Below are 25930 nucleotides of genomic sequence, written 5' to 3'. Positions count from 1 at the left end.
ATTGTCCCTGGTTCGCTAGAAGTCATACCTCTTCCTTAAGTACTTTATTCTGTGCTCTTGTGTTATAAAATATACCCTAAGAAATGAAGCTCTCACACATAGACTCACGAAGCAGTTGTCAATTTTTCCCCTGAGAGTCTTTGAAGAAAGACAGCCCTTTGCAGACAAGGTCCACCCTGTTCCTTTGCAGCCCACAAGAGTGAGAAGCGCTACACAACTTTGTTTAATAAGCAAGTTCTGCTGGGAGAGTTCTACCTTGGGAGAGCTTCCTAGGCTCAGAAGATAAGTAGGAGCTTGGTTAGAAATGTGTAACTCCTTTCAGATGAGACCCAGAAGACACAAAAAACTAATAGTGATGAGAGCAGAGATGTAGAAAAATAAGCACTTTCGAAAGGAGGAGCTTAGAGGGAGCGAGAGACACAATTTTACTCAGGATTGATTTTACAAAGATAACAAAGGGTCTGTCTGTCTGTTTGTTTGTTTAATATTGCAACAACAATCACGCCAATATTTTTCAGAGGTGGAAATTCCTAATAAGGGGCTCATCTTGGGGTTAGCCTAGTTAAAGAACTGTAAAACTTGACAATCCAATGTAGAGAATTGTTTTCTGGCCAGCACTGTATCGTTGAACAATGCTGTTTCCTTAGTAATAGTTCTTTTCATTCAGTTGCTCCCTCACCAACCATTCAGTACACACTTAATGTGTAAGCTGACATAACACGAGACCCATGAAGTTACTTTGAGTAAAATGAGCTTCAGCTCTGGCTTCAGAAGTCTCTGCCTCCTAGTAGACACTGATATTAACCAAATAATGGTAACTCGCATAAAGCTGAGCATCCACACACCTGGCTGGGGTGGGGTGGGGCGAGGGTAGAGCCTGAGCACATTTCATAGTGAAGCAAAGGACTGAGCACAAAAGGGCTTTGGCAAAGGAAAGAGCATGTGTTAAGACCTCAGCATCAAACAAAACATGAAGCTCTGTAGGATCTCTAATGAAGGTCTGTTGGTTCCAAAGATCAAGAACCCATTGCCTGGCAAGTGTGGTGATGCATATCTGGAGTCCTAACTACTCCTTGAGCAGGGGGAGTTGAAGTAGGAGGATCATTCCAATGTAAAGCTTTTAAAAGTCAGTTTGTATACCATAGTGCTAATGTGTCTCAAGAAAAGAAGAAGGGAAGGGAGGCATGGAGGAGGGGAGGAAAGAAGGAAGGAAACAATGTATACACATTGGGCCAGAAGGTCCTGCCTCCATAGGTCATTTTCTAGTCCTCTATGTAAAGGAAACCATAAGGGTCAGTTCATGTTTCTCACTCTGTTGTCTTTTCCTACTGCACTGTCCATGCATCTTGTGGACAGTGCTTGGAAGGATCCTTGAGTTCAATAGTGTGGCTCACAGTTTTCTTGGGATTTTTTTTTTCTTGGGTGGAAAATGTAAACCTTCAGCCTAACATATCTAGAACTGCTTACAGGACCGGTTTACCTCAGAGAGGACCTGACAGTGGTCTCTTATCAAGCCTACATTGGTGAACTGCCTGGCACGGAGCTTCCTGTTTCAAACACACAAATATGAGTTTCCTTGAATACGCTGGAGTTTGTCGTCCTTTGCCGATTTAAGTTACAACGAAGAAACGTTACACTGACAACAACTATTCTAAGAGGTGGATAGTAAACTGTCAAACACCTCTCAGGTCATTATTACACTCTTTGAATCTGATGTGTGCTCAGCATCCTGAGGGACGTGGATGATGTAAGAGAGAAAAGGGGACCATCCCCTGCTTTCAGAAAGCACACACTTTTTAGTGTGTGACCAAGCTACCCTCATCATGAGAACTAGGGAAAGAACCAATACAGTCTAAAGGTTCACCACTGACATCTGTGCATAGCATGGACTCATAATTCACACAGTAGGAAGATTCTGATTTAGAAAACAGCCCACCAACCAAACAAATCTCCAGCAATCTAATGCAGTCAAAATAACTATATAATTCAATTTTCTCTATTACACTAAAGTGTTGTTATCTTCATAGTAAGCAACTGGGGTCTCAGTGAGATTACTGCAAGTTGTGTCACTTTCAACAAATGCTAGTGATAGAACAGACTCTGAGGAGAAATGTACCCAAAATTGAACATAAAATTGAAGTATTTTAAGCTCGGTGCCTTTCATTATGCCTCTGCTTACTTAATGTCATGTTGCCGTCTACTAAGGATTTTAATAACAATTCAAAATAGAATTTTAGGTCAGAGACTCCAAAAGTGATAGAGACCATGAATTTCTGAAACCAGGCCCCACAGCCTAAGACCTTTTGAGATTTCCTAACTCTGTGCTAACAAATATTTCAAGGACTAAGTGGGGATCAATTATCTTTGTCTAAAACTTGATTGCTCTATCTTAACGTTTCCTTTCTATACCACAGGCAGCTTATGAAAAACCAGTTTTACTCTTAAGAATTTTTTTTTATGTTCTACATTCAAAGTGAGGAGAACATTTTGCCATGTGCCTCTTTTCTTTTCCAGCCCCCATAAGGATTCCTTGGGAGGGGCTGGAGTGTATAGCTCAGTGGCAGGCAATCACTTGTCTAGTCTGGCTCTCGGTTGAGGAACCCCCCAATGAAAGGGAAGTCATAAACTCAGGCAACATGCACCCCCATTGCAAAAAAAAAAAAAGTTCCAAGGTTGCTGGCTTCTCCCTGAAGACTACTGTGCTTGGACCCGGTTCTGGCTTTTAGCTGTTTTTACTGCTTCTAAGACAAGACAAAACGTGTTTGTAAATTCTAAAGCTTCCTAACTCTTCTGGGTTCCTAGTTTGTACCGAGTGCTGCCTCACTTCAGAAGCAGCTAGGGAACTGATCCTTGGATTGCACACGAGGACCTCTGCTTATCCATGCCTGCAACTTCTTAGGCTGCTGCACCTCGGCTGGGGTCATCAACAGTCTGGAAGAGTGACCCTGTCCATCCTCTCATGAACTTCGAGTCTCCTACATTTATTGTCCTGTCTGCTGTCTCGTCCATTGTTCTAATACAATTACATCAGTTCTCCCAAAGCACACCATGTCCCATACCCACACTGTCCGCATGGAATCACTTGTACATGCTGTGACAAAGTCCCTGCTGGGTTGTGCTACTGCAGGGGCTAATGTATGGTCACAGTGAGCTTGGAGCTTTATCAAAAATTATCTCAGAGAGACCCCAAGAAAAATCTCGGTCCTCGTTCTTCCATACAGAAAGGTACTAATAATATAAACCTTTAGATGGATACCCGTCAGTGGTGCAATTACTACAATGCCATTAGAATCACTGAACTAAATAAAGCTGCACTTGTGCTAGTACAAAGATGACCCCAAACCATTCTGCAGGAAGCACTGAGGGTCTTTTAAGTGTCTATAACTAGGAACTATCACATAATGTAAGGAACAATTCTCCCAGTGCAGTGCGCACACTACTGCACTGTTCTGCATCCTCGTGTTGCCTTCTTTAGCGGGTAAGTTCTTTAGCACGGCACCTTATGCCTAAAACATGCGGCACCCAGCCCCCTCCACATGGCCATGCCTCGCACTCTCAGAATCGTTTTTTTTAGAATGCTGTGCAATAGAGAACAGTGGATTTTACACACCCCAACAACACATGCTCCTTCACCCACAGTCCTCTGCTAAAGTGGAGCCTCTGCCTCTGCTGGTGGGAACGTTCACAAACTGAAGCCTGGATAAAGGAGCAAAGGAGTGGCGAGTGGCGTGGCTGCTCCAACGCCCCCACCACCTGCTCGGCACAGGAATTCCTTAATAAGCACTGGCGTAGGACAGCACGGAAGTGTGCTCCTTCCCTGCCTTCTAACTCTGGGACCCAGCTTTCTCCCAGCACAATAGATTCACACAAGAGAGAGAAGCCACAGGACAGGAAATGGCAGCTTTACAGTCTCAAAGAGAGAGCGGATGGGCAGGTACCCTTAGGTTTTTACCTGTCACTTTCTGTGCCCAAAGTCCAAATGCAAAAGGCCACACGAGATGGAGGCGGGGGTGAGGGGTGGGGGGTGGGGGGCATTTTCTTAGAGCAGTAGTTGACTTGCACACAAAGAGTGCCTCCTGTCATGTCCCAACAAATCTAATCTACCCTTTTAAAAATGGAAACCCGTGGCTGCCGGGAAGTGATCTGCTGCAAGCTTTGCTCTGGGTAGTTTGTATTTCAAGTAAAAACCGTCACCACCCACTCTCCATTCAAGCCGAGATTTTAGAAGGCAGGCAAACCGAAGGAAGCAAGAGTCAGCCCGTCCCTCTCAGAAGACACCGACGAGCACAGCGAATCACAGTGCTGGCGAAGGGCTCCGCACTTGAGGACCATCTCCTCAGGACGGGAGGAGAGATATGGAGCCATTTTTCACCAGCTTCACAAGAAAATGTCAGCTCACAGCGTCTCGTGCCCTGCCAGAGCGCATCTTAATTTGGTCCAAGGGGACGCAACCAGTCACCCTCACAGAACATTTTCCTAAATTGTCCATTGCAAATCTGATCCCCTTAGCTCTGAACATCGTTGGAATAGATGCGTTCGGCAACCGCATAGTACACATCTGCATCCTATTCAAAACTAAATGCCCTCACGTTTCCTCTGACAATCATGGAAATTAGACACTTCTGAGTTAAAGGGGGGGAAAGAACAGGAAGAGAAAAGGCTCCTCTCCCACTCCTCGCCCTCCTGCAGCGTTCTGACTAATACCTCTAGGCAGTTTACTTCAGAATGGAGCAGATTCTTGACCAGGGTACAATGGCAAATTGGCACAGAAGCCTCCAGTTCTCAATAAACCACAGGCAATGCTTTCTTTGTAAAAACACGGGGAAATACTCATGCTGGAACAAAAGACACTATCTGCAAAGCCAGAAGTGAGAGAAATTATGCATTCGATGTACATGCATCTGGACCCACTCATTTAAAACAAAAAAAGCTTTGAACCTAATTTAATCATACCGCACTGTATTATTTCCCCAAGCCCAGGGGCATTTTAAGATTTTTTTTTTTTAAACCTTTGGCTTCAGTAGGAGGTAAAACGCGTTGCTGGAAGAATACCTGGGGTGTGCCTTTGTTGACGGGGTGACATTTCAAAGTTATAATATTTAAACTCAATTGTGGGGGATTCACATAAGGCAAATAGAGTGGGTTATCTGAAAATTATTTTGACATTAGCCAAAATGCCAAGTCAGCAGATATTTACTGTTTACATTTGACAATACCTTCAACATGCATTTGCAGCCTGGTGGGGCAAAATGCTAACTATTCTCCAAACAGCCACCTGACAATCTCTTGGGCAGAAGCACACATTGTGACTCAGAAGGAGACATCATGATGGCTCTCTGCTGGCTGTATTAAACAAAAGCTCCGGAAGCCAGAGAAAGGCATTCAGTATACGAAGTGAGAGTCAAAGCAAGTTTAGGTTCACATCTGGTAGAATATAGCACTGTCTTACCCAGGGGTTGGGGAACAGGAGGGTACGGAAGCTATAAATAGAACACACACACACACACACACACACACACACACACACACACACACACACAGAAATCCCGAAGCCGGAGCCGGTCGCCTAAAGCTTACTAACCTGGTGCTGAGCTCAGAGCAAGCTCAGGAGCCGCGCGTCCTCTCCCACCTTTCCATGGTCCTCAGTCAGCGCCTTCTCAAACCACCTGTACTGATCCAACCCATGCTCCGATCAAATTATCTTCTTGGGAGAAGTGGTCTTAGCTGAGCTTTGATCCTGCCAGCATCAATGTCTAGAATTTCCGTCTTGAAGCTAGACACACAGCAACACAAAACTGATCCTGAGCTCTTTTGTTTTCCCTCCTCTCAAAGATGAAGCATGCAGCTCCTCTCTCTCTCTCTCTCTCTCTCTCTCTCTCTCTCTCTCTCCCCTCTCCTCTCCTCTTTTCTCCTCCTCTCGCTTCTCTGGCATACGCTCTCTCCCTCCTTTCTCCCACCCCCACCCCCACCCCCCACTTAGCAACCTCACTGGATTCCCATTCCCAATCAGTCAGGGTCATTTACATCTCACAGCGTGAAAACCTGGCTTAGACCAAAGTCTGTCTGTCTCTCACTTTTGGATTTCCCCTAGAGAGGGAGGGGCGCGCCTCTAGGTGAAGTCAGGTGACCCTTCCCTTGAAAGCCTGTGAGATGGATGGAATGTGTGAGTTTTAATATCCACACAGGAACATTTACATTACAAAGCCAAGGGGAAAGCTCCTAGAGATTAAGCATTTTTGGTTTTCCTTTCATAGTCCCCTTTTAGCAATTAAGAGAAGCTAGCATAGTATAATGAAATGTAATTAAACTTTTCAATGTTAATAACAAGCCTGCATCCTTTCAGCATCACCCAACTGAACAATTCCTTTAAACTTGGGAGCACCGATGCTTCTTTTTCCTGTGGAGGGTCAAAAGTCACTAATTTTACTATTACACGCTTTTCCTAATTGCTATGTTCCTTGCAATCCAGTTAACATATCCTGAAGTTAAGGGGCCATTATAAAAGATAATAATAACAACGCAAAGCGGGGAGGGGTGGCAAAACTCCCGGCAATTTTCATGTTGTGCAACTAGGTCCCATATCAGGTAACAACTTAGCTCTTAGGCAGAGAGATTTCCCCTTTCTCTTGCCTCAGTTTCTCAGTATTAATGAGGAGCACATACAGCAGTAGTAGAGGGCATCTTTCTTCCTTCTCCATCCCTGGTCCAGAAGACGGCAAGAGAAGATGCCAGGGAGATTCTTATCCCTGAGACTCAGGGCCAAGAGGCAAAGCCTGTGCTCACTCACAGCGCGGAAGATGAGCGCATAGCCACTGGCCTGGCATCTACTGAGCAAGCCACTGCCAATTGGTTCTCCACTGTGACACTCCTGACAGACAATGGGAAGCCTGCTGCTAAACAGGAAAGATATGTCACCTGTCCTTTGTGGCACGGCAAAGAAAGACAAGATGACATTTATAAACTGTTTCAGATAAAAAGTGATTAGGAAAAGTGAGGCTGAGAAAGAGAATGAGGCACAGCAGAACTTGTACTTGACCTTTGGAGGTCTATGTGTGGGTTTAAAATTAAGTATTTTTGAGGTTCTACTGATCAAATCAGCCCCGCATATGTTAGGAAAATACCCTACTACTGAGCTATACTGCAAGTTCTAGCCATGCATTCTTAATTTCAAGACCCTGATGGCTCAGTGTAAGAGGACAATGTTAAATGTGGCATAAGACCTCATCATCCTGACAACAATGACGATAGTGTGAGGGCTCAGGATGCAGAAGGTCATGGAAGGGAAGCCTCTTCTGTCACTGTCCTTTTCCTGCCGCCTTCTTTTATACATCGCCTGCCCCACTGCTCCCAACCAGTAGGAACTGAATTTCTTTCTTTCTTTCTTTCTTTCTTTCTTTCTTTCTTTCTTTATCAAAAAGGAGACATAGAAACCAAAACCTTGTTTCTCAAAAACAATGCACAAAGCTTACCTGTCTTAACTAGCCTCATCTTCCTCCTTTGCTGTCTGTTCCATTCCTGAAGACCTGCCTCACAGCCACAAGAAGACACACTACACAGAGACTCGGCCAGATGGCTTCTCCGAGTTCCATACTCAGCCTTACATCCAACCTTGTTTGTCCAGGCCTATTTCTTTCTACATGGCTGTCCATGGTTTACTAAACCCAAGTGTAGGCATGCATATTTTACTGGGGCTTTGGGCCTGGAAGATAAAGACTGCCTTGCCCCGGGAAACTATGATCAAATAAATGTGTTGTGTAGTCTTTGTCAGACTATGCTTTGGTATAGATGTGTCTGCGAGGACTGATCATAATAAGCAGGGACAGAAATTACTTCCACCTCCTCCCAGTTTATAAAAAACAAACAAACAAAAAAAACCTCTCATACCAACCACGTCTTGTTCCCTCAAGAATGAAGTCAAAGGCAAGGTAGATTGTTGGTGTGCCAGGGCATCAAGCTGAAATGCACACAGTCCGCTCCATAAACATCATTTAGACCAGACAGAAAATGAGTAACAACTATTCACCACTTTGGATTTTAAAAGTGTTACCTTGCATGGAAATATCCAATTTAAGCTTTTTCAAATAAATTATATGCTAACTGGCTACGGAATTAACTCCAGTTTGTGCTACAAAAAAATTGGCATCGAAACATTGGACAGTAAAAAATATCCTTCTGCAGAAAAGTAAGTCAGCTTAGACACATTTAGGAAGACCTACAATTTTTTAGGAAGAAAACACGATTTGAGCTGACTGTCTCTTAGAACCACATTTGTGGGTTTTATCTTTTCCTCCCTTCAGCATTAGGTGTTTTATTTCCAAGTTTACTCACAGTTTGACTTTGCTAGTTTTGTTGTTGTTGTTGTTGTTGTTTTGTTTTGTTTTGTTTTCCTTTGGTTTTTCAAGACATGGTTTCTCTATGTAGCCTTGACTATTCTGGACTCGCTTTGTAGATGAAGCTGGCCTCGAACTCATAGAGATCCACCTGCCTCTGCCTCCTCAAGTGCTGGGATTATATGCATGTGTCACCATGCCCGGCTTTGTTTGTGATGTTTGTTTGTTTGTTTCTCTCTTTCTTTTCTCACTCTTAAAATGTTTTTCTTTGACCGATAGAAGCACCTTCCTTGAGTATGTTATGCGTGATGCTGCCAATGATGGAGATTAAGGGGCATTCTGTATTATATTACATAGCATGTGGGATTCAACCCAAATGCTACTGTACAACAATGCTTAAGTTCCTCGGTATTTTAAAAGATATTTATCTGGTCTTCTTGTTATTTGATTAAAGTCAAAGGATCTTGATTTTAAAAGGCCCATTAAAGCTTACCAATGGGAAGCTAACTTAAAATAAAAATACACTAATACATATTTTATAGCAACTAGTTAGAGGCAATGTTCTAAAATCTTTCCTACGACTTCTAAATTGCTGACGTATGGTGAAAGAAATCTCCATTTGTGTGCTCACTTACTTAACTAATGCTCAGTGGGCATATCCTTTGGACTGGGCACAATGCTGAGCACAGAAGGGCATAAGACAAACAGAGTCTGACTCCTATGAGCTACTCAAACTACAGTTACCATTGGCAGGAAATAGAAGTGACAGTACGTGGTACAAGGTGCTATGGAAACTCAGAAAAGGAAGAAAATTCTTAGTGGTAGGAAGAGCAGTAGACGAGAATGGGTGGGACTTGAACTGAGCTTTAGAATGTAGTAGTTATCTAGTTGAGAAAAGGGCAGCGTGATTACAGGCACAGAGACGTGGAGACTTGTGGACCCTGGTGTGGTTGGACTGCAGAGGTCTTGAGCATCTCAAAGCGTAGGCTGGACCAGGCTCTGGACGCCTGTGCTTCTTCTGTAATGCCATGGCTTTGCCTGATGGTCTTTGCATGCTAAAGTTATTTTGATGCCAATGTGAAAGGCAGATCACAGCAGTATTTCACAGGTTTCTAAATACACACAAACCCATGAGAGTGAACACACTGAGTGTATACCACACTGGAGAACCCTAGGAATACCAAGTTTTAACAAGCCTCTTAGGCAATGAGCACAGTGCTGGTTTTGTTAGGGTTCACAACCACAGGTGTATTAGAATTACCTGCAGATTCAGAGAATCAGAATTCTCTGGAGACAAGACAAAGAATCCTGATTTTCAAGGTGGTTACAATGTAGTCAAACTGGAGAAACATTCCTTTTTTTTTTTTTTTTTTTTTTTTAGAGGAAGCCTGAGGCAAAGACCACTCAGAAGCTGTTCTGGAGGATGCTTGCGCCAACCCAGAAGAATCCAGCTAGCTCCAAGAGAGAGGGGTCTTCCTCTTACAAAGTGCAGTGGCTGGGTCTGGGAGGCCACTGGACACTAGCAGGCAACTTCTCATTGCTTCCCAGAGGATGTGTCATCTCTTTATTCTGTCTACTGGTTTGAACCAACTTCATTTTGTTTCATACATGATCCGGTACGTTCCCCTATCGCTTCCAAATTGTTTTGTTGCTTAGAGACACTGTTCTCATCCTGCCGGATGCTGTAACTACTGCAGACTCCTTGGTCACATGAGGGAAGACTGGCCTGGCTAGTCTGATTGCCTAAGTTTGCTACAGCCGAGTTCATAGTGATCTCATGTCCATATTCAGTTTTGGGGAGGCTCTGGGTGAAGGTCTTGAGAGAAGCCCTCAGCAGCGCAGACACACCGAAGTTTGTCAGAGCCACACTTGTTCAAGAAGCGCGGCTTGAGAAGATTAGGTTGGTGGTAGAAGAGAGACCAAAGGTTCCAGAACCTGTTTCCTCAGACGCAAACCTCACAAAGCCTGCGTGTGACAGTCTCTGACTGAGAGAGTAGCTGAGCACGGTATTTCCATGGACTGTGAATGTCACATTGAAATGCAGGCATCCCAAGGAGGGACTACTTCCTGGAAGATGCAGAGCTCATTTTGAATTCTATTCTTAAGAAACATATAGGCTACTAAAAGTCAAAGGAGAGCTAAGCAATATTAAGGGGAAACCGGGCTTAGGAAGAAAGGTACAAATTACATACTCAGGATCCTTTGGAAGTTAAATGAGAGACTTGCTTTTCATACTTAAATAAGCTTTTCTGGGAAAGCCGAGAAGGCTTTTTGAAATAAAAATAAAGTGAATGTGCTTATTTTGCACCGTAAATAAGAACATAGAGACAATGCTGTATGCAGTTTCCCTTCCCATAAGACCAGGAGAGCATTACTAACCTTGCCTAGTGTCGCTAACTCATACCAGGCCTTCATTACAGGTGTGCCCGGCTCCCTGACACCTCTTCTTTTTTCCATCTGCCTTTAATCTTCAAGAACTTCCCGCTAACACCACATATGAACCCACTCCCTCCTCTTCGGCAGTTTATGGTTCTTGCATACTGCAGGCTACTGTGAGCTCAACAGTCTGAGTGATATCACCAATACAATGCTCTCTTACTAGTGCAAGGAGATTTAACTTTTTAAATTTTAATTTTATCTTATGCATGTAAGTACTTTGCTACATGTGTGTAGTGCCTCGGAGGTCAAAAGAGGTCTGAATTCCAGAGACTGCGGTTGCAGATGGTTGTGAGGCAACAGATGGGTTATGGGCTTAATATATATATATATGTAGATAGAAGGTAGATACAAGGTATAATAAGGTACCAGGCAGCAGATATTATGTTGTATGATGTTTATTAAATGAGCATGGGGGGGAAAGGAAAAGGAGAAGGAGGTACCCGAGAGACAGAGAGAGAAAGAGAGAGAGAAAGAGAGAGAGAGACTGGGCAGGCTCACACCCTCATGGCAGGTAAGCTATGACATCATAAGTAGGCGCATTGAAGTAGAATGCTAACAATGGGAACGAAACTGGGTCCTCAGTGAGAACACTATGTGCTCTTAACTGCTGAGCCAGCTCTCTATCCCTGAGATGTAGCTTTTTTAATTCTCACACTAGCTCTATGAAGTACGGCCACCACCAAAACACATGGAGGAAGTGGCTTTGGGGAAGCTGAATAATTCACCAATGATACAGGAACTAATAAGGGCAGTTTCCTCTTTGTGGGTCAACCACCTCCTGTGCAATGTGATTGGCTTCCTATCTTATTCTTCTGGAAACTGAAATGTGGCAGTAGACTCCATCAGTGCACCCATGCTGTGATTGTTTTGCCTTCTACTCTATCACCCATCCACCAAAGGCTTGTTATCAACAGCTAGACTGGCTTTGACTGGGTTCTGTTATTTTTGAGCTTTGCGACCAAAAGCTAGCCATCCAAGCTCTGTGCCTAAGTTCCCAGACCTGCCTTAGAGTTTCATTATGAGCCTTAAATGACAGACAAGCCGTGCTTGGAATTCAACACAATGTCTGCAACTATTATAAACTGATGCAAAATATAATTATCTCTTGCCATCATTGTTGTATTAACAAGAGAGAAAGAAAATGTCTGCAAAATCCAGAGATAGTTCTAGGTTGGTGAAATGGCACCATTGACTCTGTACAGTAGTATTAGGTGTAGTTTTCCATCATATTAGTAATAGAGTATTATAGTTAGCATTAGCTGTCCACTTGACACGTTCAGGAAGTGGTTACCTCCATTAGGATTTGCCTCCATCAGATTGGCCTCTGACAGTATCTGTGAGGCTTTTTCTAAATTGTTAATTGATACAGAAGGGCATTGTCATTTCTGATCAGGCAAGCCTGGGCTGTATAAGAAAGTCTGCTGAGCAATGCAGGGAAGCCAGTAAGCAGTGTTCCTCCATAGGCTCTGCTTCAGTGCCTGCCTGTAGGTGCCTATCTTGAGTTGCTGCTTTGGCTTCCTTTGATATACTGCAACCTTTCAGATGAAATAAATCCTTTTCTCCCAAGTAACTTTTGTCTCTTTTTTATGATAGTATCAAAAACCAAACTAGAACACACAGCTCTGCTACCAATCAAATGAGAAACACATATTGATTCATTATTAGACCATAGTGTATGCTTTTCAAAGGCAAAAGTTAGAAATTACATGCCTTACAAAAGGCCAATACTTGTTTTTTAGCAATAAGCTAAATGTTAATTCTTAAAAAAATCAATTGCACTCATAAATGACTGCCTTGTCTCTATTAAATTGAGCATCTCCACATAATCTAAGATATATTTACTAGCAAATATAACTTCCTCTACATATGTAGCACAGCTTTCAGTTAAGTGCATTTTGAGTGTAGATTGATATTCTTTTTACATGAAGTCAAAACAAAATACATTATTGCTCTTCTGTGACAATAAGAAAATAAATTTTGCCTAAGAATAAGGTTTATCATATTTTGAACATATAGATAAGATCATGAAGCCTGTCTTCCTTTTTTCAATTATATGGATTAATTTGAATGAGTAATTCTATCATTGATGGTTTGTGTGAGTGTTGACTGCATGGTCTGTGTAATAATGTAGGGGGTGGTAGGTGTAACTTGTACTAGCAATGCCTGGATCAGTGAACATTTCCTCTGTTTTTCATAGGCTGCACGGCAATTTTCATCACTTCTTTTTGACTCTTTATGTCAAATTAATGCATTTCCAGTCACTGTCAAAATTATGTTACTCTGCTTGAAGACTCTGTGTGTGTGTGTGTGTGTGTGTGTGTGTGTGTGTGTGTGTGTCTGTGTGTGCGCGCGCGCGCGCGCCAGTATCCATAATTACCACAGGGAGTGGTTTGATTATTCCATTCTAAGCAAGAAAAGTAAAATGCAGGGAATTTATGCTTTGGGATTTTCTTTTGTCCTAATGCCAAAGCAGGTGCCATAAGAAAAGCCTTTTAGACTGCCTCAGTGGCAAAGACACAGCAATTTAGCAACTCTGACTTCACTGTTTCTGAGTGGGGTAGAACTAGGCAAATTGCTCATCTGAAAAACGGTGATGCCATCATTTAAACAGAGTTATGAGGCATCAACTGTAACAACTCGTATTTATCAACACTTCCATCACCAACACAACCATCATGACTACCTACCACCAACATCATCTTCACTATCCTCATCTTAATATCCATTCATGACTACCATTGTTATCCCCCATGATTATTGGCCTCATCAATCACCATACCAATTACTACTGCTACCACAGTCACCATTGTCACCATCATTTACTTTGCCACTGTTAGCTCTATCACCATTATCCTGCCTCTCCTATCATTATAGCACGGGCCGTGCAGTTAATGCAACAAATGCTAGCTTCCATGATCATTGCTATAATATTTTATTTTATTGGCTTTCATCTCATGAATTTGTACATTCTGATCCAATTACCTTGATATAAAATATACTTTCATGCTCTAATGGGTGCTCTAGTCAAAGTAAAAGCCTATATATCCATGCCTTTCAGTGCATAAAGTGAAAGTGTGAAATGTTTACTTCTTCACTGGTTCTTTTCCCTCCATAAATAGTCACAGGAATAGACTTTGAATATAAAAGCTCCACACAAGATAATATCCTTCCCTGAAAGCAGCTCACCAAGTTTCCCAAGTTACAATATACAATGTCTGCAGATTTAACTCAGTTGTAACATGCTTGACCAGCAGGTGCAGAACCTCGGTTCAGTCCCCCAGTGCTATATGAAAAACCAAAACCAAAACAAACAAAACTCTACAATGACTAATACTGCATATGGAACATCCCCTTAAGATAATTTCCAAGTCTTCAGAAGGTGATTTCACTGTATATTAAAATTCTAATTGAAACATGTTTCTCTTGACTTTCAAAGCAATGCACAGGATGGAATTTCTATTTAGAGTGGGCATAAATGTATTCCATTGTTGATATCTGTTCTTTATGGAGCTGCTTTTTTTTTACTGTCATGCTGTGCTGTCCAATTCAAATTTCTGCAAATCTGACTAACTTATGATCTCTTCTTTGCTCCACAGGATCATACTTTTCTATAACCCTTCATCTACAATTCCTTGTGAACACAATCATCTAAATCTGAGCGCGGTACATGTGGTGTCTCCTGCTTTATGCGACAAACATTGCTGAGAGCTGAGCCTAGACAAAATTTCGTAAGTGAAATGTCTTTTCTGTGTCTCCCGTTTTCTTTTCCATTGTACTTTAACCACTTATCATTCAGAAACCCTATTGCTGATTTAACCTCAGCAGGACATGGAGCCTAGGGACCAGGCTGGGAGCTTCATACCACAAGATCTGAAAAGCCCAAGGTGAGAGGGGTCCACATGGTGCAGAGCACACTTGGATCTGGCCTCGGGCCATCCAACTGGTCTACAGAGGATGAGTACTCAGTCCCCAGAGCCTGGATGTATACCCGCCTGTGAGCTGCATCTGTGCTCTACATCTCGGACTCTGTATCTGGGACTGAACTGCGGGAGGTGAAGCGCCAGTATCTGGATCTGCTGGCCCAGGGGAGAACTGGGGAGAATGGGTGGATCTGATCTCAGACCACCCTGCAGTCCACAGAAAGCCCTATGATCCGGTGGCTGCGGACAGGGTATCCAATGCTGAGCGCAGCCTGTTGGGCTGTACCTGCACTCTCTCTCTCTCTGAACAGTGTGGACTACAGAGCACCATCATCAGTGTTTGCTGGCCAAAGGGGAAGCCCCGAGTGTGGATCTGGGATAGATCTGACTTCTGTTACCCTGCAAGTCCACGGAGGGACCCAGGGCCCGGGTGCCTGTGGACACATTCTCCAAAACACAGCCTAACACCTCTGGCTAAGGCAAGATACCTACACTTTCTGGCTGACTGAACCAAGGCCTCAAGGTCTGATGACGCCCGGGCATACACGCTGAAGCTGAGCCAACTGCCACAAGCCAGCACTTGGTACCTCCACTCTCTGGCAGACTAAATCAATTCCCCAGGGCCCCAGTGACCACAGGCGGGGTCCCAAATATAACGATCTGTACCTACACTCTCTCAGACTGAATCTTGTGCTGCAGAGCACCAGCATCAGCGTCTGAGGGCCCAGTGGGGAGGCCAGGGTGTGGAGCAAAGTCTCCTGGAACTGAACCCAGGTAACCTGCCTGACGTAAGGAAGGGTTCCCTGATCCCCACAGGTGAGGGGTCTCAACCTATAGACACTCACCAAAAAATCCTCTCAATAGCCAGTGATGGACACCAGAAACTACCACGCAACGTCAGAAGCAGCAAGATGACTACAGGACAGTGTAGAAACACTATGGAATATTACTCAGCTATTAAAAACAATGAGATCTTGAAATTTGCAGCCAAATTGGTGGGTCTAGAAACTATCTTGAGTGAGTTAACCCAGACCCAGAAAGATACACATGGCATATACTCACTTTTAATTGCGTATTAGCCCAACATGGATGTCTTCTGAAGAGTCTTCACTCAGAGGGGGATTGGGGCTTGTGCTGGGACTCACTATCGGGACTCCAGATAAGAATGGTGTGGAAGAATGGGACAATAGAAGGACCGAGAGGGTCCAGGAACCTTAGAAGAAGGCCATCAAGGCTGGTGCATCTGGACCCAGGGGGCCTGCACAAACTGCCGTATCAACCAAGGACAATGCATGCAATAAACCTAGATGGTCTATTCAGATCTAGCCAACAGACAGTGCATTCTCCATGATTTTGTGGAGAGCAGGCACTGAGTCTGACATGAACTCTGGTGCCCCCTATTTGATCACTTCTCCTTTGTGGGGAGGCCTGTTGGCACTCAGAGGAACTTGAAGCAGGCTACCTGGATGAGACCTGATAGGCTGTGATCATATGGTGGAGGAGGAGGTCCCCTTCTGTCACAGGTCTAGGGGAGGGAAATAGGGTGAAAGAGGGATAGAGGGAGGGGAAAATGGGAAGATACAAGTGAGGGGATGTACTGTAAATAAATTATTTAACAAACATCAATAGAGCACACTGCGTAAATTAGTAACTGTCACTTTAAGAAGGGAGACTTTTTGTCTGAATTTTGATGGCTTGTGCCATTTCTTAAAATAAAAGCATTCCTCAGAAGTAGAATTAAAAATAAACTCATAGAAATTCTTAACTATGTCCTAAAGTATCTCTACTTAAAGGGACTGAATTAGCTGGTCATATTTCTTATAAGGTTCAGTTACCTACCATTGGGCAAAGAATAAGGAAAGGCAGATCCCTGACACTGTGCCTCCAGCACAGACAGAACGGATGGCTGTATACAAGACAGCTTAATGCTCCCGAACACTAATTTCCTTATCTTGAAAACAGAGAACGCAATATATTAATACCTCAGATGCATTGTGAAAACCAAATGTAATGATGAAATTGATAGGTCTCAGGAAATAGGATTTATCTTCTTGTTCTTGCTAAGTAGATTTTCTCTTACTAAATGTCATTGTCACATCTTAGTTTACTCACTGTTTTCATTAATGTCTTTCAACAAAAACATCCCATAATTCACATTAGATGTGCTCTTATAGAGAATGTAAATTAAGTTGAATAGCAACTTTTCCCTAAGGCTCCGGAGCCTACACGGATCAGGAGCTGAAGGGAGAGACAGAGGATGGAGGGAGAGACAGAGGATGAAGGGAGAGACAGAGGATGAAGGGAGAGACAGAGGATGAAGGGAGAGACAGAGGATGAAGGGAGAGACAGAGGATGAAGGGAGAGACAGAGGATGAAGAGTTGGTAGAAAGTAGATAGAAAGATGAACTGGTTACCTGATCCACTCACAGGCCAGCAGATATGATAGTAAGAGGCTAGAGAGAGGTCTGATTATTATTCTATTATTATTCAGGAGACCTAATCTTGGCTGACATATTTGTTGTCAATGAACTTTTTTAAAGGCATGGATCATTATTAAGAGTCAGTAAAACTTATGGGTCCAAAATTAAGTAAAATGTTTCTTGACGACTTTTCCATATTGAATCCTTTAGTTTGTGATAATGGACATCCCATTGAATCTACCTGTATGTAGGTTTTGAACTTTTTAAAACCTTCTTCATTTGGGTTTTTAAAATGTCTACCCCTCCCTTCCCACCCACCTACCTTAGATAGGAGTGGAAAGAGGTTAATAGGAACAGAGAGATAGATCTTTTTTATACTCAGTTCCTTGGAGCGAACACACTGGAGTAGTCAGCAGGATTCCAATAGACCAGTTAAACAGTAAACCAGCAATTCAGCGAAGGTGACTATAACCACAACCTTTGGAACCCAGAGCAGCAGCCGGAGCCTGGAGCAGCAGCTGGAACCTGCAGCAGTGGTAGCCAGAGCTCTGAGCCTCAAAGCCTTCTCTGGAGTGGTTCTCTCTATGAGCATCTTAAAGTGGAGTAATGAACAGGCAAGACCAAAAAAAGCCCAACCTCTTGTTTGGGGCTCATATATGTATCTCCTCTCAGAGTCCATAGTAGTATGTTTATCAGTTGGCAAAGATCATGCTCCTGCAAGAGGCAGTTCCTCTTCCAGTGGACAAACATCACCTGTTCTCTCACAAGTCTGTTTTCACTGGAAAATCTCCATACACTCTCACACAAGTCTGTTTCAATTCTGCACTTGGGATCAAAACAAAAACATGTTCACAACCACTACACCCATGTCTGTGTCAGACAGAGCTGTGTGCTCTACTGCATTGCCTCATTTTATCTTCACAATGGCAAACAACCTCTGCTTTAGAAAGAGACAGCCTCTGCAAGGAGAGCCTCAGTAATTTTTCCCCCAAGGTCAAAAAAGCAAAAAAGACAAAGTAGGATTGATAAGACCTGTGAATACAAAGCCCTAGGTACTTTTACTGTACCATGCTGCCACCCTCTGGGACAGAAACTGGGAATGAGGCTATTAAAAAACCAAACCTTAATTAAGCGACTTGCAATTATATTTTCAATAACGTAAGCATCCCTGTAAGTGTCATGCAAGCTTGAGGAGGAAGGATGACTGTTTTGGCAGAAATGTGGTACTTAATGTTTTACATCAGGATCTATGGCATCAGGCAACAACCTGACTTTTGTGCTATTTCCTGGTTTTGGGGTACAATAACTATGCCTACCTATCAAATTCCAAGTTATAAATTTAACACCAGAGCCCCTGTATTGGAGAAAAGTGATATATAATCCTCCCTCTCTGAATTTATTAATTTTTTTAAAAGCATAAAAAGTAAAATGTAGTATGTTAATAAAGGTAATATGCCTCAAATCCCTTCCTCTTTCCCTTTTCAAATTCTTCAAATCACTACTGTAGCCTTCATTTCCAAATATAACTATTCATTTTCTCAATGAAAAAGAAAAGAAAAATGAAAGAAAGAAAGAATGAAATAAAGAAATGAAAGAACCAAGTCCAACTCCTGGTGATGACATTCCCATTTTCTTTCACATACTGGGTAGCTTATATCACTTTTGAATGACTATTTTACAGGATTTCATGTGAAGTGTGTGAAGTTTTCAAGGAACTCAACACAGGATTCCTTCAATAAAGCAGCAGGTGACAATTGCAGTGTCAGTTTTGCTGGCAATGAATCACAAGGGAACATGAAGAAGAAACAAATTATCTAATGGCCCCATGCTCCTATTCCTCTGTTTTTCTTTTTCTTTCTTTCTTTCTTTCTTTCTTTCTTTCTTTCTTTCTCTCTTTCTTTCAACACAGGGTCTCTCTGTGTAGCCTTGGCTGTCTTGGACACACTCTGTAGACCATGCAAGCCTTAAACTCACAGCAATCCACTTGCCTCTGCCTCCCAAGTACTGGGTTTAAAGGCATATGCCACCATGCCTGGCTATTCCTCACTTTCTTAATGTGTTGCAATTGTTTGAAATATCCAAGAATGCAAGGTGATTGACAGGTTGTAGGGAAGTTGTGTGCACAATTTTCATAGCTGTAGCTTGAGCAAGCAGTGGAGTTGCCATTTGTGGAGATTTACTCATTAATGATATTCAGATAGATGTATTGTTTGGAAAATAACTTCTAACTGCTGAGACCTTTTATCTTGTTGATATCATATGATTGTGAGCCATACAGAGAAGGATACAGTGGAGAATTTAATATGAAGTTTCTTCTGTGTAAGAATATTTGCACACATGCTTGCCTCATTAATCACATCAACCTGCAAAATTTCTTCTCTATTAAGCAAAGAAAGGAAGAGGATGCATGAGGCATGAGTCCTTTTCAGAGAAAAATGCACATCTGAACAAAGGACAAACTGTCCCTTCAAAACATAATAAAGTGGAGATAAAACAACTCTAAATACTCAATTGTTGCTTATGACATAAGGCATTTATGCTCGGTATGACAGCCTGCATAGCAAAAGTTAGACTTTAAAAACAAAATAGGAAGTATTATTTTTCACAACAGGAGAAATGAATGATATTTTAGTCTGAAGCTAGGAAACAGAATAATAATATTTTATTAGCTTTTCAGGTACCAGAGAAGATTACTGAGTGGGAATTCTTATCATGGCCATTGACGAATTATTTCCTAAAGTACTTATGAGCAACATGCAAATCTGTGTAAAATTCTCCTTCAGATTATTTTTTTTACTAATAAAGAATTATACTAGGATAACTGTCAAAATTTCTGGTCAGTGTTCATAAAACTCTATAGTGTTCTAAGCCTTCAACTTCACACAGAATTTTAAAGAAAATAAAATTAAAATAGTAGCATATTTCAGATCTTTTCCAACACTTTAGAATGCCACAAAGTTTTAAATTGTCAATTCAAAAACTCATATCTGATAAGATTAAAGAAGAGCACAGATTTGAGTCAGAGATGTGCTTCCTCCAAGATGGAAGAGTCCTGGCAATCCATCCTGTGCTGGGTGGTTTTATGTCAGAATAACATAATCTTGAGTCATCTGGGAAGACAAAGTCTCCTCTGAAAAATAATTGTTCCCACATGACTGGCTGGTGGGCAAGCCCGTGGTGCATTTTTTGATTGATCATTGATGTGGGAGGACCCAGCTATGCCTAGGCAGGTGGCCCTGGGTGTCATAAGAAAGCAGGCTGAGTAAAAGGAGCAGCATTCCACCATGGCTTCTCCTTGAGTTCCTGCCTTCATTTCCTCCTCCGACTCCCCTCAGTGACTGGCTGTGACCTGAGAGTTGTACTCTGAAATAAAGCTTTTCCTCCCCAAGTTGTTTTGGTCACGGTGTTTTTATCACAGCAATAGAAAAGTAACGAAGACACAGTCATAGTTTGAAATCGGATTGTTGGTGTCAATGGAACTCAGGGAAAAGATGGTCACAGATCAACAAGGTAGAACCAATGGGTCTCAGGAAATAAGTGAACACGTGGTATGCAGGACTGCTGAGAGGATTGCGTTAAGCTTTGGTTATGAGGCTACCTTTCATTCCCCCAATCCCAGGGTCACTGCCCTTCTACACATTCTGCCTATACCCAAAGTGGTATACTATTCCTTTGACAGAAGGGATAGAGAAAAAAGTGAGTTTGATTTAGGTGATTTTGAGTTTAGGGACCTTGAGAGTAATCATGGTACAAAGGCTGGAGAGGTCAGAGCTGCGAATGTAAACTCAGGGGACACGCAGAGCATAGCGGGGAAGAATAATACCAACAAGGAACAGATTTGAAGTCAGAAGAGAGGAAACATCAAGAGTTGATGAGTGAGAAGAGTCAGAAGGAAGAAAGCTAAGAGCTGAAGTCACTCCAGACTGCACGGGTCTGCGCGGGCATGTGGAAGGTTATGGGCATGCTCTACAGAGCCTTTGCGCTATCTGAGGTTCCTTAGCTTGCCCCTGATGAGGAAGGAAGAGAGAGAGTGGAAGCATCTACAGACCAGTGGCTTCTAAATCTGTTCACCTCACAGAATCGTTCTGGGAATCTTAAAAAAAAAAAAAAAAAAAAAAAAAAAAAAAATATATATATATATATATATATATATATATATATATATATATATATATATATATACACACACACACATACACACACATACATACTTAGGCTCACCCCTGGAGATTCTGATTTGAAAAATACAACTCCTGTGGCCTGTCTAGAGTTTTGATAATAACCTTATATGCTTTTGTTATATTGAATTGTCTGCATTCTAATCAAATTAATTGTGAAACCTCTTGAAAGTAAGATTCATGTTTCTAATGCTTTTCTAAGTATACCTACAGTGCCTGAGAAAAATAGAAATGGTTACTATTATGACGGTGTTTAATTGGTCTTTTTATTGATTTAAGATAAATCATAGAACTGATTCACTGATACTTAGATATCTGGAGTCCGAGTGGAATAACGAATTCAGTTTCTTTTGGTAACAAAACAAACAACCTCTGGTGTTGGCTTGAAAGCTCAGAGTGTCCTGAAGGAGCCAGTCACAGAAGGACTTTTTCAGACTGCTCCATGGTATCAAGCCATGTGGGTTTTATTTTTAGAGGATGTTGACTTGACTTGGAGATGGTGTAAATGTGCCACTTGGACAGTGTATATGCATTCACATATGAGAAGGAGCATAATTATAGCTGGTCCCTTGATAGCCTTCATTTACAGGGCTATTTTAGAAACAGAAAGTTTCCAACCAGTTTCCAGTGTTTGGGGGAAGGTATTTCTACAGTGGAGAAGCTCCGAGTTCCTATTCCAGGTTTTAGAGAGAAAATCCCCACAGAAACAGCTCTGTGCATTGTGAAATAGCAAAACAGCTGTAACCACTGTAGTGGAATAATTTTACAAATCAAGGGGAACATACATGTTCTCTAACACGCAGGATGTGGTCTACTTCCTTTAAAGGCCAAGCAAAGAGACACAAACTTTATTTACTTATTTATTTACCTGTCTAGTTAGTTAGTTTTGTTTTGTCTTTGAGAGTGGGTTTCCCTGTGTCTCCTTGGCTGTTCTAGACTCACTGTGTAGACCAAGTTGGTCTTGAACTCTCTCTGTCTCACTCACACACACATACACAAATATAAAAAAATTTACAAGTATTTTTGTTTATATGTGCTGTTAGAGGAAAGTGTTTCTAACTCTCTAGTTACACTGGTATCTATGTGTTCATTAATATAAAATGTGCAGAACAAAACAACCTAAATAAAATTAGCATCATAGAGCTTTGTTATTAGGCAGTGTTATCATTTAACTCTGGAAAGCAGAAACAAAATGAAACTTAATATCTTCAAATGAGATAAAAAAAATTTACATCAGAGGAATGCTTTTAATTTTGTTTTCTGCTCCAAGTTAATTTATTTAAAAGTCAATTCAGTTTGTGTAGCTCTGAATTCATAAACAAAATTGATATTGTATCATTTTATTTTAGAAACCATCTCTTCTGGAATTTTCAACGTTACAGTAGTGAAGAGTGGTGTGAGTATTCTTTAATATTTACAGATTTAGACAGTCACAGGATTGAGAAGCTGTTAAACTGTGGAGAGGAAGTGTCTATTTTGCCAGCGTGTCCATGATGCTGCCACTGTCCCACTTACATATGTGTCGGGATATGTTTATAACTTCCTTTTTGTACTCTGTTATTTGTTTTCTTTTTTAAGATTTAAAAGCCTATCATTTACGCACATAATTGCTCCTCACGTGTACGATCATGCTCCTTCTTTTGGAAAAAGCCATACTATTTATTCTCCCTCTTTCCTGTTCTGTAGGAGAGTGACTGAATTGATTTGAGCTAAGTATGCCTGTACATAAGCAATAAGGTAGATAGGATATTCCTTAGGATCTCTCTCTCTCTCTCTCTCTCTCTCTCTCTCTCTCTCTCTCTCTCTTATTTTTAATGAAACTTATTTATTTTTAGTATTCACTTTACATCTTGATTGTAGCCCCTCCTGTGTCCTCTCCCTCCAGGTCCCACCCTTCCTTTCTTTCCCTCCCTCCTCCCCCTCCCCTAGTCCTCAGAAAAGGGGAGCCCTCCTCCCTACCATCTGGCGGGGCCACAGAGGAAGAGGATGCAGGCAGTCCAGATGAGACTTGATAGGCTGGGGTCAGATGGTAGGATCTCTTACAGTGTTAACACTGTAGGCGGTTTCAGAGAACGCCTGAAGAGCCGCACGATACCACGTGATTCCCCAATGACAAAGATAAAGAGAGAGAGATCCTTTCTCCTCTCTCTGTAAATCCTATGTGCACTTTCCTGCTGAAATCTCATCCACCTCAACACACTGAGACTTATTCAAACAAAATACCAGAAGAAAGCAACTTATGGAAGAAAGGAAGCTTTCCTTCTGTCCCACAGCTTGCTTGATTGGTGAAGAAGTCAGGACAGAAGGAACAGGCATTGGCTGGTGACACTGAGTGCTCAGTCAAGAAGGCCACAGTGATGAATACTTGTGCGCAGTTTGCTTTTTTTTTTTTTCCCCTTTCTGTTCAGTCCGGTGGAATGATACCAATCACATTCAGGGTAGGTTTTTCTGCCTCGGTTAATCCCTCACAGACATACCCAGAGATTTCTTTCCACGGCGATTATAAATCCATTAACTTTACAATCAGTGTTCACTGTCTCATTACCTTAGCTCCTCTCTGACTCACTCTCCATTGCAGTCATAGACTCAGAAGTCCCATACGCATGTCCAAGCCATCCTCACAGCTCATCAAAGTTACGGCCTTCACGTAAGTGATCTCCTTGCTTCTGCCTTTCTTCCCAGCTAGACAGCTTGACATGTTAAACTACAAGCCATGTGCTATTAGTCCTTCTAAAGCCCTAACGTTCCTGTCTGAGTCAGAATAAAAAGTCAGTGTCAACAATGGCTTACATAACCTTCACAATTGGAGCTCTACTTCCAAACCAATGCTCCTGGGAGCAGGATTTGGGTTTTTCCTCTCCCTGTGCCACCTTAGCACAAAGCTCCTCCCACTTCCCTTTAAAACAGCAGGCCAGCTCAACCATAGGACCTTGGAACCTACAGTCCTCTCCACCTGAAAGGCCTCTCACCTAAGTACCTGCATCACTAACTTTTCAAAATGCTGTCCACACTGAGCGTCTTTCTAGCCTTCATCCTATCCTTATTTTCACTGCTAGGCTCCTCTGTGTCTGGTGAACATATACTTCGTAGTCCTTTATTTGAATTATTTTTCTTTAACAGCTATTAGTATGCAGCATACTGCTTACCATAGCATATTCCAATTATTTATTTTTTCTTGCATGTCACCCCACAAGAATGTTAATACAACTCAATTTTGCTCATGTCTGTATCTTCAGTGCCAAAAGCCATGCCAGGCACAGCCAGTGTAAGTTATTTCTAACAGTGGGATGAAAACTTCTAACAGTACCTTGGGGAGTAGGGAGGCGTCTGAATAAGGGGTAAAGACTATGGAAGCCATTTGGGGGGCATACAGTAGAATATAAAGAATGTGAGGATATGAATTGTTTGGAGGGCAATCTCCTTCTGGGTTAGGTTCCAAATGAGAAAAGGCATTCACAGAAGAGTTAAGTCCAAAGGACAGTTGTTTGGTGTTCAGAAGGCTCCAACCCTAGAAAAGTGCTCCAATGTTCTCATGTCAGGACTATGCCTAACATTTTAAAGAATTTTTAAGTTTTCCTGAATAAAAACAAGCAAGACAATAGGCATTTTTCTCCAATTGATATAAAACCTGCTAAGTTAAAATTACCCACAATAAGATATTATGCATTATTTCTTGTATAATAATATTACATTGTATATAATTAGCTTTGTATATTCCTTAAAACATTTTAAATTCTCAGGCAACAAAAAACAGTAGGATGGAATAGAAACTAGGCTTGAAATCTGAATGTTAAAATAATGGGGCCACCATAACTAGATGAAAAGACGCTGTTGCTTAAGACATTAAACACTTTGATTCTAGGTGACGAAGAAATCAGTCCTGAACTGACCTGGAAAGTCTCCCTGATGGAAGGTGCTCTGTAAGCTATTGGAGGAGACAAGACTAATTGACCAGGACCCTACATACTATATTAGTGACGCGCCAAGCAAGAGGTGCCCACTGGTGTCAACACTGTTTATGATCTTAACCAACTGCTCTATTGATTGGAGTTGGCACCTGCTCTACAGGACAGAACTCATGCCTGGTAATCATGGGGAGAACCAACAGCTAGAGAAATATGGGCCCCAGGGGAGAACCTATGGGTGTTGTGTTGTGTTTAGTGGTCATGCTGTTAAAATATTTATATTTATATACATGAACATATGTTTCTCCCAATCTTTGTCATAAAAATCTTACTGCATTGCATAGTGGATAAAGTAGAGATGTTTTGCTGCTCAAGGTGCTGAAAATACGTGTGTAGCCATAGGTTGAAACATTTCAAGAGCCTCCTCTCCAAGGATCAGAGACCATAATGGAAGAGACTGAAAAAATCCGAGAGCTGGCGCGTGGGACGGAATGGTGTAAGAGGTTTTCCTTTGTGTTTGGCAAAGCTGCGGACACATGAACTCATGGCAACTGCGGTTACCTACCCGAGGTCTGTACAAGGTGAAGCCAGTTACAAATGCCAACCACGGACTGCGAAGAGGATTCCTGTGCCTTAGCCCTAACTGAAGAGCTATGGGCAGTTGACTATGGCTGAAGGGAGACTTACATTTGTTAGGAGTGTGTGGACAGCCCCACGCCCATGCCAAAGCCCATGTAG

The 25930-nt window shown here is 42.1% G+C and overlaps 1 protein-coding gene across 12 annotated transcripts in view; it reads right to left on the bottom strand.

Annotated features, from left to right (window-relative positions):
- MAGI2 (membrane associated guanylate kinase, WW and PDZ domain containing 2) overlaps window positions 1-25930 on the bottom strand; it is a 1410398-nt gene that overhangs the window by 753050 nt on the left and 631418 nt on the right. Inside the window, exon 1 of one of the 12 annotated variants that reach the window (XM_084787256.1) lies at window positions 5582-5925. The exons of the other annotated variants lie outside the window; for them this stretch is intronic. The gene's annotated coding sequence lies outside the window, so the exon portion shown is untranslated. Of the gene's footprint in view, window positions 1-5581; window positions 5926-25930 lie in introns of those variants that run through there. 12 annotated transcript variants of the gene reach the window in all.

The sequence above is a fragment of the Acomys minous genome (genome assembly GCF_964271855.1).
Source record: "Acomys minous genome assembly, chromosome: 6".
Taxonomy (NCBI): domain Eukaryota; kingdom Metazoa; phylum Chordata; class Mammalia; order Rodentia; family Muridae; genus Acomys; species Acomys minous.
This window is presented reverse-complemented; position numbering and strand designations above follow the sequence as displayed.